Below are 13,516 nucleotides of genomic sequence, written 5' to 3' on the forward strand. Positions count from 1 at the left end.
TTTTGCTGGTCAAAAACAAAAGTTGATTGTATCTTTAGCTTCAATGTCCTGGAATATTATTGATTTTATTTATTAATTAGCATTAATTTCCTTTTTTTAAATTTTTTTTATTTATTTATGATAGTCACAGAGAGAGAGAGGCAGAGACACAGGCAGAGGGAGAAGCAGGCTCCATGCACCGGGAGCCCGATGTGGGATTCGATCCCGGGTCTCCAGGATCGCGCCCTGGGCCAAAGGCAGGCGCCAAACCGCTGCTCCACCCAGGGATCCCAGCATTAATTTCCTAATGACTACTTTCTCCATTTGACTCTATCTTCCTGCCACTTTTTCACACTTTTAAACAATCCAAATTCTAGCACTTTCATGGCATCTTCCCTAAATTATTAAAATTAATCATTCTTTGCTCTCTTGGTATATACTCTGAACTATTTTACTAAACATACTGAACTTCTGGTACTGCATCTCCCTGTGTATGAAATTACACCAATCTTGAGAATACGGTTCTCTGTTATGGACCAAATGTTTGTCTCTCCCCCAAAATGCATAAGTTTAGCCCCTTATTTCCAGTGTATTTGATATTATTTGGAGATGGGATCTTTGGGAAGTAATTTGAGCCAAATGATGGGATTAGTGCCCTAATAGGGAGAGACAACAAAGAGCTTATTTTATCTCTGCCTTGTGAGGACCCAGCGAGAAGGCAGCTGTCTGCAAACTAGGAGGAGAGTCCTCACCAAGAACCTGACCATGCTGGCACCCTAATCTAGAGCATCCAGCCTTCAGAGCTGTGAGAAAATAGATTTCTATTGTTTAAGCCTCTCAATCTATGGTATTTTGTTATGGCAGCCTGAGCTGACTAGGATCCTTTTGAAGAATGAGAGTGTAACCACCACAGTTCACTTAGTTTCTCTAATGATCCAACAACTGGGTGGCTCAGTGGCTGAGCATCTGCCTTTGGCTCATGTAGTGATCCTGAGATCCTGGAATTGAGTTCCACATCAGGCTCCCTGAGCCTGATTTTGCCTCTGCCTATGTCTCTGCCTCTCTGTCTCTGTCTCTCATGAGTCAATAAATAATTTAAAAAAAGATTCTTTAATGATTACTACTTTGATATGCTTCTATCAAAGTCACTGAAGATGTTTCTTTACTTAGAGTAATTTATCTAGCTTAAACCATGGACTTCTAAATCTGGTCAGGAGGCAGAAACTACAATAGCACTGTACATTAACTATAAGTAACTGTAAAACTGGACACAATATTCAGGCTTTGAATTATAGGACAATAGCCCAGTAGTATGACCCTTAAGAAAATAGGAACACATTAAATGAGTCTCGTGTTTGCTTGTCTTTCTACTCGAGGGTATTTTCTGGAAAGTGGTGTAATTAGGTGGAGCCCAAACCAAGAATGACAGATACACAGAGACAAGAGTTTAAGGCTACTAAGATAACTTTCCTATGCTGGACGGGGTACTGGAAGGAAGAAAGCTTGGGTAAGGACATAGACACAGAGCATGCCCACAGGTGCTTGGCCAATAGTTGGCCTGTGTTTACATTAGGTAAACTTTGCAGTGTCTAATAGAGAGTGGTTGCTGCAAGGCTGAGCTCTGAACAGAGATGTTAGAGGTCTTGCAGAGTTAGGAGATGCCAGACATGTTTAACTACAGCACATTCTTAATGAGCACCTCAGTGATAATGTTGAGGTTCTGGAAAAGTCATACTGTGGAGATAAGGACTACATTCTAGACCAAAAGTCACAGTCTAAGACTAAGGACCAAACTGACATAAAGAATAGTCCCCAGCAGTATACAAGAACCAACGCCAGTAATTCAATCACATGCCAGAGCAAAACATAACACACTTTAAGGGAAGACAACATAATCTTGAGCCCCTACAATTAGTCATTCACAGTATTCAATATAAGCATGCAAAAGACCTAGAAATCCTTGAAATTCAAGACTCTCATCAAAGAAAATAATCAGTCAACATAAACAAACACAAAGATGACACAAATGTTAGACTCAGCAGGCAAGGACTTTATAATAGCTGTCAGAAATATGTTGAAAGACTTAAATGGAAAGACAGACACAATGAGAAAGCTGTGAACCACCCAAAATACTATAAAAATATCCTAAAAAGAAACCTTAGAACTGATAAGTAGTGTTTTTATTTTTTTATTTTTTAAAGTTTTATTTAAATTCAACTTGACAACCTAATAGTATAACAACCAGTGCTTATCACATCAAGTGCCCTCCTTGGTGCCCATCACCCAGTCACCCCACTTCCAACTCCCTCCCCTTATGCAACCCTTTGTTTGCTTCCCAGAATTAGTAGTCTCTCATGGTTTGTCTTCCTCTCTCTTTTTTTGCCATTCAGTTTTCCCCCCTTCCCTTATCGCCCCTTTCACTGTTTCTTATATTCCACATGAGTGCAACCATATGATAATTGTATTTCTCTGATTGATTTATTTAAAAATACGGAATGCTTCATGAATTTGTGTGTCATCCTTGCGCAGGGGGCATGTTAATCTTCTCTGTATTGTTCCAGTTTTAGTATATGTGCTACTAAATGTAGTGTTCTTAAAATTAAATTTAAAATGCTGAGTCTAAGCATCAGATTGAAGGCCACAGGAGAAAAAGTCAGAAGATGTGAGGGCCGATCAAGATAAATCTTCAGATAGGAAAAATAGAAAAAGAAATGACCCATGAAACAGTATAAAAGTCAACATGCATATCATTGGAGTTCTTAGAAAGAAAAGAGGGAAGTAATAGGAAAAGAGAAATATTGATAAACTAATTACCAAAAATACCAAACATTTGGTTGAAAAACTTAACCTACAGATCTAAGAAGAATCTAAGCTATGCAGCAACATGAAAGCCCTAAAAACACACTTAGGCATAGCCAAAGAAAACTGCTGAAAACCATTGGAAAATGGTTGTTTTCATAGGATTTTTAAAGCAGTCAGGAAAATAAAGATACGTAATTTGCAAGGAATTATGAAACAAAAAACAATTGACATTTTATAAGAGACAATAAAAAAACCACAATGGAATGGCATCCTTAAGGTAATTAAAACACACACATGCACATAAAAACTATCAACCTAGAATTTATCATATGTCCAGTAGGAATATCCAAAAATGTGAAAGAATAATAAAGACATGTTTAACTAAATGAAATCTGAGAGAGTTTACCAGCAACTGAACAATATTACATAAAACACTAATGGAAGTTCTTCATGCTGAAAAGAAATGACTCTGGGATAGATCAGTACTAGAAATAGACATATATCCATATGTATAAAAGCCGAGGGTATCAGAGGAACTCTCTGAGCTGTGAGTTTATGACTTTTCTGTAAATTTAAAACTAAATTAAAATGTTTATTATTTTTAAAGTATTCATATGGACTGTTGAGTAGTTCACATCCTTATACCACTAAATTTTTGAATGTATAATCTCAAGCAATCACAATTGTTCTGAGACTCTATTGTCCTATTTGAAAATGGGAAAAAAGGAGACGATGAACCTGAAAGATTGTTAAGGGCTTGAAAGGAGATGATCCAGCTGAGTGCTGCCAGGCGCATATCAGGGCAAGCTATCTGTTGTTTTTTGCTATTCATTTTATTGTCATGATTTTACTCTTATTTTTTCTTACCATCATCATTAATATTTTTCAAAGTTACTTGGGTCACCTGGAAGCAGCTGCCTGGAGCACAATTGTGACAAAAGCCCCAAGGTGACATTGGGACTAGGTACTGTGATTGATTCAAAGATCTTGCCTAATGGTGGTTTGAGGAATGATGGGCGGCAGTCCACGTGCCAAGGATTTTTCATCTCTGACTTAGAAGTTGGCTGGTCTAAGAAGGTGAAGTTTCAAGGAAATTGAAGACACTGCAGGAGCCCATTGTCTCTGGGGACAGCTCCTGACGGACAAGGCAGGATTACATTCCCAGTGCTCATAAACTTCTTAGTGAATCCTTGCTTTAGATATCAAGTTTCCCTTCCTTGGGGATTTGCTTCCAAGGTGCGATATATGGAGCCTATCTTTCTAATCGTCGTGAGTATTGATCCTCAGGATCAATCCCTAATGGGGCTCACAAAAGACCCCCTGACCACAAAACTGACTTTGTTTTACTACTGCTGTCTGCTACAAACTACATGGACCCACTACCTGCCCTGACATTTCTGATTCCCTCCAAGGCTGCCTCTACTTCTCCAAGCAGTCCTGCTCACAGCTCACAAATGCAGATACTCACAGCTCACTCTGCAACCCTGGGAATTTTACCTCTGCTTCCAGTGCACCCCTTTATTCATATATTTACTTCTTAATTCTTTTTGCCAAACTCCCACTAACACTTCAGGACTCAATTACACATGTTCTTTCTCTGAATCCAGGGCTAATCCCTTGGGCAGTGAGTCACTTTTGTTTCCCAGATACAGTGCAGTGGAACTCTGTGTGGGCAGGTCTATGTCAAGGATAATGAGGTCCTTAGCACTCAGTACAATATCAGGTTTAGTCTTTTTTTAAATGAGTCAAAACTAAGAGTCAAATACTCAGGTCTTTATACATTTTAATGAGATTTTAACAAATGCAGGCACATATGGAACTAACATCCTTGCAGCATGTAGAGCATTCACCTACTCCAGAACTTTCCCTCATAGTCCCTTTCAATTAATCTGAAACCCAATAAGCCACCACAGATATTTCTATCCTCTGTTCTTGTACTTTCACATATGTGGAATCCTACAGTATGAACCTCCATGCCTGGCTTCTTTTCCACTTTCTTCTTTAAAAATCCATCCTTGTCATTTCAAGTATTGGCTTTTAATTTCTTTTTTTTTTTTCTTGCTGAATAGTATTCTAGTGTACAAACATGTCACAATTTGTTCGTCTTCTCCTGTTAATGAGTTTTGGGGTTGATTCCAATTCTGGGTGGTTATGAAAAGAGCCATGCTAGGGACTCCTGGGTGGCCAGGTCAGTGGACTGATCAAGAGTCAGTCCAACTCTTGATTTCGGCTCAGGTCATGATCTCAGGGTCTGAGATGGAGCCCTCTCTCCATGAAGCTCAGAGTCTGCGTAAGACTGTCTCTCCCTCTCCCTCTGCCCCTCCTCCTGCTCATTCTCTCTCTCTCTCTCTGTCTTTCTCTCTCTCTCTTTAATAAATAAATAAATCATTTTTAAAAAGCTTGCAACACCCATGTTTTCATGTCTTCTAGATATATAGAGTATACTTGGGCAACAGAGTAAGTAGACGGTACATGTTCAATTATGTATTTCATTATGGTTGTGCACATATGCTTAATTATACATTTATATGTAGCCATTTTCATCACTTAACGTCTAGGATGCATGCAATTACACGAATCGTCACTGTGGATGTTAACTGTGATCTGGCTGAGGCAGTGTTTCTCAGTTTTCTTCCCTCTAAGGTCACTCATTCATTTCCCTTTGTCATGTAGAACTTTCCAGAGAAAATTCTCTCTACACAGCTCACACTTAATAGTCTGTGGTTTTCAACACTATATGTACACCTGCACACCTTCAGTGGCATACCCTCTCTACATGTCAGGAGTTCAGGCTGTCCTGAGAGTCACCAAGTCTTACTTGTTTCACTTTGTTTATCTTCTGTTGCATTGATTATCTTATGCCTCTGCAAGCTGCATTTCCTTTTTTCAAACTAACCCTTCTGCCAGCTGACTGACTCACGAGAAGCATATTGACAGAGTCAACTTCCGGACATCTTCAGAAAGGGAATCTGGGATCTGGTATTTACTGAACTCCTCCTTTCCACACCTCAGAACAAACATAGCTCATGCAGTTCTAATTATGCATTCACATAACTGTTCCTTATGCTAAATAGAAGCCTTTTTATCAAAAAAAAAAAAACACCTTGGCCAAACGAAAGGGATGTGAGCGTCAATTTGAAAGATCTCTCAATGCCTCAAAATGAGATGTTTTGAGCATCAAAAAATATATATTGACTGCAATGACTTAAACCACATCCAAATAATTGCTAAACTATTAACTCATAATGGCACCCCCAAAATATTGGATCAACTAAGAAGTTGCTAGGGCACAAACATCATCCTGTAAATTTGTAAAGAGAAAGAATAATAATTTTTGAAATAGAAGAGAGATGTGTAAAATAAGATTCGCAAAACAGTCATAATCACTGAAGCTGCATGATAATACGTGGGATTCAATAAATATTCTTTCTAATTTTGCACTTCTGAGGTTAGTACCATGATCTACTCAATGTTGTATTCTCAAAGAATAAAATGGCTTATATTAAGTTCTAGATAAATATTTAAAGAACTAAGAGAAACTAGCACTCATATATATAAAACCATGTCAAACTCAGCTCATTTCATTCTTTATGTTCACATGAAGATAGCTGATTCAAAATAAATCTATAGTCTCTACTATGTGCTACAAGAAAAAGAAAATATACTAAGTATCAAAAGTGAGAACCTAAACATGGAAAGTAGGACATTTTGTTTTAAAATCAAATTCTAGAATTTGGCATAAAAAAATCCTAGCCATAAAAAAAAAATCCTATCTTCAAAGGGATGTGTAATCTCTGCTAGTTGAAAGAAAGTGCTTCAGAGATTCACGATTCCATCTTAAAAATGTGGGAAGTACACCTCTATCAACCTCATAGGATTATGGTAGGAACTGGATGCAATATATATGAACAGTATATACACAATATAGTATTGTACAGAAGTTGTTCCTTTAAAAAAATTTAAAAACAGGCACTGAGGAATATCTGTAATACATCTTAGAGAACAACAAATAATGCCAGAAAATGATATAGGGCATGTGAGTACAATGATAAGAATATTCAAGATATTATAGGATTTGTGTCTCCTTAGTTTCTGAGGTTTTGCCACTTCAAAGAATGAAGAGGTAGACCAGATGAAGAATGGTGGGCAGCAAAGCAAAGTTCATTGAGCAAAAGCGTAAAGCTCCCAGAGAGGGAGGGGGTCCCAAGAAGGTTGCCTTTTGAGCTTCTAAGTGTAGGGGGTTTTATAAGCTTTTTCTGAGGAACTATCTTAAGCCTCCTGAGATTGGGGCTCCTGTGGATTGGCCTCTAAGGTGTGCCCATCAGGGCTTTGGTTGTGTGCTCATCTATCTATTGGGTTATTGTTCACATGTTGGTGGTCTTATGGGCTGACATTTGGAGGCCAAATCACAGTGACTATACAATTAGCACTGTATGGTTAATTAGTTTGTTTCAGGATGCCCTGCAAAAGCCTTTTCTGCAAAAGCAGCTACACAGGATGCTATTGTGGTCTTGTCTAAGCTGTAAAACAGGATGCCAGTGTGGTTTGTCTTCGTTGTCCTGGCTTTTTTTTTTTTTTTTTTTTGCTTTCTTGCTGGGGACCCTGGCACTGCCTACCTGAGTGCCTAATCAACTCCTCACAAAGATAATACCATCAACAAACCTTATGGTCTGACTTGACATCCTCCCGGAAAGAGAACTGGAAATTTGACCACTTGAACTTTATTCCCAGATTGCCTATTATCGATTACCAGTAAGCTTGCTAGAGGGACTGACATCTTTGGTAGTTGTTCCCTTTTTATCTCTAGCCCAAATTCAACTATATAATAAATAGAACTTCTTTTGACTTAGTATCCATCAATTACAGTAAAATTGTATACACTAAAGCCAAATGACCCATTTGATGAGAACTCCATTGAAATTTTTCCATGGAATAGTGTTCAGCGACTTAAAAGCTATCAGATACTCAGTAAATAAAAATAAATTATATAGAATCAATTAATCTACATTATGTATAAGAAAATGACATGCTTTAACTGTTGGCAGTTTTGAGCAGAGATTGTAGGAGTCAGTGTTTGAACTGGCCCCATGATTGTGGCCTCCTGGTATCATGCCTTTGGATAGCAATCCTCCCCACCACCGATGATGCTGACCTGTATTAACAATATCATGTTGTGGAAATGGTATATGTGACTTCTGAGAATAGGACCTAAGTGATATTCTGGTTTTTCCCTTTTCTGTCTATTGGATCACTTTTTGGGGGAATAACAGCTGCCATGTCATGACTATACTCAAGCATCCCCTATAGAGTGGTCCATGTGGCAGGAGCCTTAGGTCTCTGCAAATAACCAGGGCTAATGTCAATATTCTGAGGTAACTTTGCAAGCCGCAAAAAAAATAAGAAATAAAACTTTGCAAGCCGCCTTGGACATGGCTCCCTCTGCTCCATTAAAGCCTCAGCCAACCAGTTGACAGCAACCTCATGAGACCTCAATATCAAACAACCTAAGTGACTCCCAGATTTTTGACCCAGAGACACTGTGCGATATAATAAATGCATATTGTTTCAAGCCACTAAATTTGGGGGCTTTTTTTACAGCAGTAGATAAATAATGCAAGGTCTCAAACAGTGCACAGTTTTCTTTTGTAGTAAAGTGCATATCACAGTGCAACGTGGTACATTTTTATTAATATTTTTGGTGATGTATAATTTATATGTAACAAAATGCTACAGTTTAAGTGCACACGTTGACGAGTTTTGACAAATGTATATACCTGCGAAACTGTCACTATGACTTAACTGTCATTAAGATACAGAACATTTCCATCGCCCAAAGTTGCCTGTGCCCAATCCCAGTTAATTCCCACCCCCAACCCAGATGCCTGGCTGATCTGCTTTCTCTCACAAGAGAAAGGATTTGAGTCTTCAAAATTTTTGTATAAATGGAATCCATACAATTTTTTGCATTCAGTGCCCATTTGCTCTAAATGTTTTTGAAATTCATCCATGTTGCCGTGGGCATCATTACCTCATTCTTTTTACTGAAAAATAGGATTCTATCGTATGGACAAACCTAACTTTATTTTTTAAATCTTTATTGAAGTATAAGTGACATATAGAATTGTAAGATATTTAAAGTGTACATTTAGGGATGCCTGCATGGGTCAGTGGTTGAACATCTGCCTTTGGCTCAGGGGATGATCCTGGAGTCCTGGGATTGAGTCCCACATTGGGACTGCATGGAGCCTGCTTCTCCCTCTGCCTATGTCTCTCCCTCTCTTTCTGTGTCTCTCATGAATAAATAAATAAAATCTTAAAAAAATAAAGTGCACATTTGGTGATTTGATATACATATATACCCCCTCTTCATTTACATGACAAATGTTTTAATGGACATTTATATTGCTTCCAGGTTTTGGCTAGTATGGATGAGGCTGCTATCAACATCTATATGAAAATATTTGAGTAGACACATATTTTTATTTATCTTGTGTAAAATACTTAGTAATGGAATTGCAGGATTGTATGGTTGGTGTATGTTTAGCTTAAAAAAAAGGCAAACTGTTATCCAAAGTTGTATCATTCTTCACTCCCTCCAGCAATGTATGAGAGTTCCAATTGCTCCACATTTTCACCAACACTTTATATTGTGTTAAAAAAAAAATGTTTACCCATTCTAATGGGTGTGCAGTGCTATTTCATTGTGGCTTTAACTTGCATTTCCTGGATGATTAATGAAGTTGCATATCTTCTCATGTGCTTGTGGCCTTTTGCTTCGCTTATGCATAAACTGTGTATTTGAATATTTTACATTTTTAGTGGGTTGTTTGTCTTTCCATTATAGAATTATGAGAGTTCTTCATGTACAATGGGCATAAGTCCTTTGTCGAATATATGTATTGTAAATAATCTGTCAGCCTGTAACTTGTCAATTCATTTTCTCAATGATGTCTTCTGATAGGACTAAGGATGTGAATTAGATGTAATCTAATTTATCCTTGGCTATTTTATCTTGATTGCATTCTGTATCCCATCTAAAAATGTTTGCCTATTCCCAGTTTGCAAAGATATTGTCCTAAATTTTCTTTCAAAAACTTCATAAGTTTATCCTTTATGCATACATTACAGAAACTAATGAGTCCTAATAGCTAGAAATTAAAGAAAAGAGTGGCTCACGTATTAGCTGAGTGGCCTTGGGGAAGTCATTTAATATTCTAAGAATAAGATACTTCATCTCTGTAACAGATTACAATGTTATCCAGACCCACTTTGAAGAGTTTTTGAGAAACTCAACATTATACGGGACATACAAGTTTCAGTAACTTAAACAGGCTATGTGCGATGATACTCATAATACTGCAATAAAAATATCAATACCTGGAATATGTCACTGACTAATTACAATATGAACATCATTTATGGCATTTCTGTTTTATTTTCCATGTTTACTTGTGTATGCATCATATTCTTTACTATTGGATTCATTAACCAAATAAGGAGTATGATATAAAGAGCTTCAGGACCACAAACATACTGGGTGTTTTTTCTGTTTTAAATCCAAAGAACTAACATATGATACATCATTAGTTTCAGATGTAGAGTTCAGCTATTCATCAATTGCATATAACACCCATTGCTCATCACAATGAATGGCCTCCTTAAAGCTGGTCCCCCAATTACCTCATTCCCCCCACCTCCCCTCCACTGACCTTCAGTTCCCTGGAATTAAGAGTCTCTCATGGTTTGTCTCTCTCTCTCTGATTTCTTCCCATTCAGTTTTCCCTCTCTTCTCCCACGATCCTCTGAGCTGTTTCTTATATTCTACACATGCATAACCATATGATAATTATTTTATGTACTACATCATATAAGAAAGCAGGAATCATTTCTTCAATAACTCTTATATATAAGACCCATTGTGGGTGTTAAATATTAATGCTTTCTTTTAGTATGCTCTAGAAACAAATGCACAAAATTGTGACATTACTTTAAATTAATGTAATAATAGACCATTTTAAATGATACTTAACAGTGTTATTATTACTTAAAGATTTAAAAAAATGATTTTGTCTCTGAGTAGAGTAAGAGCATTTGTGACATCTTCCTACTCCAGGATTTACAGTAATGATTCTTAAACCCTTCTGATTCTCCAATTCATTGAAAAGATGGAGCTTCTGCAATTGCAAGCAATGTTTCCATTCTCTGGACAAAAATCACCTATTTTATAAAACATCTTAAATTTGATTAGAACTTCATCAAAAAATTAAATTCTTCTTCCAAATCTTTTTTTATAGTTTTTTTAAAAAGATTTTATTTACTTATTTGAGAGACAGAGACAGAGAGGGAGAGCACAAGCAGGGACAAGAAGGAGAAGCAGGCTCCCCACTGATCAAAGAGCCCAAGACAGGGCTTGAATCTAGGACCCTGAGATCATGACCTCAGACACTTAAGAACTTAAGAAGGCAGACACTTAAAGAACTGAGCCACCCAGGCTCCCCTCGTCTCCCAAATCTCACCATGACTTTGCATTTATCATTCTGCATTGTTGATATTTATTTGTGTAAATAACAGAATTACCTTTCTAGATATTTGTTATGGGGAAAATTAACATTTAATATGAATGTTTAATATTCTCCCAATCTGGTTTTCCACTATTTCAAGTGGCCTTTCAGATTCTCTAGGATATCTAATGGGTCTTGATTAAATAGTTTATAAATTCAGTAAACCAAGGTTGTTAGGAACCTTAGGTTCCCAAGGATCTTTGGTCTATTCACTCATTGAAAATGGTAATGGAAAACTCTGGTTCAGATTTGTACTCAGAAATTGAGTCTTTTCTGACAACACTGAATTCATATTAAATAGAAAAACACCAAAGCTTCAGTCAAAATGTTCTTTGTCTTTTTTTAACTCAACCCTTAATAAACTATATATCTTCTATTAGCTGAGTAAAATGGAGGCTTCCTTTGCCAAGGCTTCATGGAAATGTATCTTAAGTAACCATAACTCTAGTTTCTTGGCCAGCTCCCTAATTACTGCAACTAACTTAGCCCTCTATTTCCTCTTTTTATGTTCCACTCCATTAGGAAAGGAGATCATATTTTCTGAACTGATGAAATTAAACTTGCCCATATTTTCCCAGTCATCATAATTTTTACAAAGAGCTCATCTAATCAATTTTTGGCAAGAGAACGACAATACTACACTAGATAGTGCCATTACGATGAAATAGTCATGCTGTTGAATTAGAGATACTTAAATTAGGTAGACTAAAATTTAGTTTGGCTTTTATTGTCCTCATTCTTCTAACCCTTAAATACATGTTTTGCAAGGCTGGTCATTTAACTCCCATCAATATTTCTCCCAGTGCAGAAAGGAAATATCATTTTCCGGGCTTTTGCAGAGATATTACAGAGAAATTGCATTTGTAAGCTTAATGTCAGATTGTCAAAGGAGGCGATGACAGCCCTCTGCCTATCCTAGCATACAGAATTCCAAGTGCAATAGTTAAGTAGTAGCAATCTACCTTAATGATAGATATCTGATATTGACATAACCAAGACATGCCCAGGAGAACTTCTGCAGTTTTGAGCTGCTATTTCTTCTGGTAAACGTGAATTGAGTACTTACTATGTATACGCACCTACTACGTGTATAGTGTTTCTGTAGAGAAAGAGACTTAGTAGCTACCTTGGTAAGAAAAACAGGGTTAAGTACAAATAAACCTTAATACCATATGAAATTTCATAAAATCCGAAGGGCAGTGGCTGATAATAGCATTCTTGGGCAGTATCAATTCAGAACCACACTGTCTATAAGTGAGTCTTCCATCACTGTCTATAAGTGAGTCTTCCATCAAAAGAAGATGATTATAGAAATCAGGCAAGCCCATAAAACCTATAAAAACAATCACTGTCATAGGGTATAGGACCCAGGTTTGTTGGCCCAATTCTGGTTGTATGATGCAGGGGATGGCAATATGTGAGCTTGCATGTCATTCTCACCTATGGAATGAGAACCAAAGTGGGTGATCAGAGGAATGCTCTATGTAGGAGAACCCAAAAGCAGAAGCCTGGCGAAGTATTTAGTGAGTTACCAGTCCAAAGGAGGTAGGAAGAGAGGGTTTCCCTTGCGTAAGGAAACAAGAAAGAATGTTAAGAAATCAGCAGGTGAAAACAGATTTATCAAAACCTTCACACAACGTTATTTTGTAGAATTGTATTGTTTGCTAGAAGGGAAAATTATGCAACATCATGCAAGGATACTTAGTGGGGAAGCCAGAATGATCCAGAAGGCTCAGGAAGACTTCTTTGAAGATGTGGCTTGAAGCCAAGTTCCCAATGCCAAGCAGGACATGATAAGTTGAACACTCGGTGGCCCTAAGGATCATAGCCATATTGACTGAAGAACAGATGCCTGGAGAATTCTGAGGGAAAGTGGTCAGAGCTGAACAGAAAGGTGGTGGGAGTGAGATCCTGTGGGCCTGAGAGGCAAAGCAAATGTTTGTTATTTATTGCCAGTTTGAGGGGAAGCTATTAGAGGATTTTTTAAAATGAGGATTTGCATGATGCACTTTATGTTTTACTATTATTATTCTGGCCAAAGTTTATATAAGGAACTGAAAAAACTCAGGAGTGGTGGGCAAGAGACCACTTACAGGGCTCAGGCAACACAGAAGATGGTGACAGAAGTCTGTCTTTGAGTGTTAGCAATGAATATAGGGAGGAATCAATGAATT

General features: G+C 37.5%; 1 non-coding gene across 1 annotated transcript; it reads right to left on the bottom strand.

Moving 5' to 3' along the window:
* Positions 1–2,463: 2,463 nt before the first annotated feature.
* On the bottom strand, positions 2,464–2,567 carry LOC129502681 (U6 spliceosomal RNA). Its single transcript, XR_008663005.1, has one exon. It is a non-coding gene; the product is annotated as a U6 spliceosomal RNA (small nuclear RNA).
* Positions 2,568–13,516: the final 10,949 nt, after the last annotated feature.

This window comes from Nyctereutes procyonoides, unplaced genomic scaffold, assembly GCF_905146905.1.
Source record: "Nyctereutes procyonoides isolate TBG_1078 unplaced genomic scaffold, NYPRO_anot_genome, whole genome shotgun sequence".
NCBI classification, from domain to species: domain Eukaryota; kingdom Metazoa; phylum Chordata; class Mammalia; order Carnivora; family Canidae; genus Nyctereutes; species Nyctereutes procyonoides.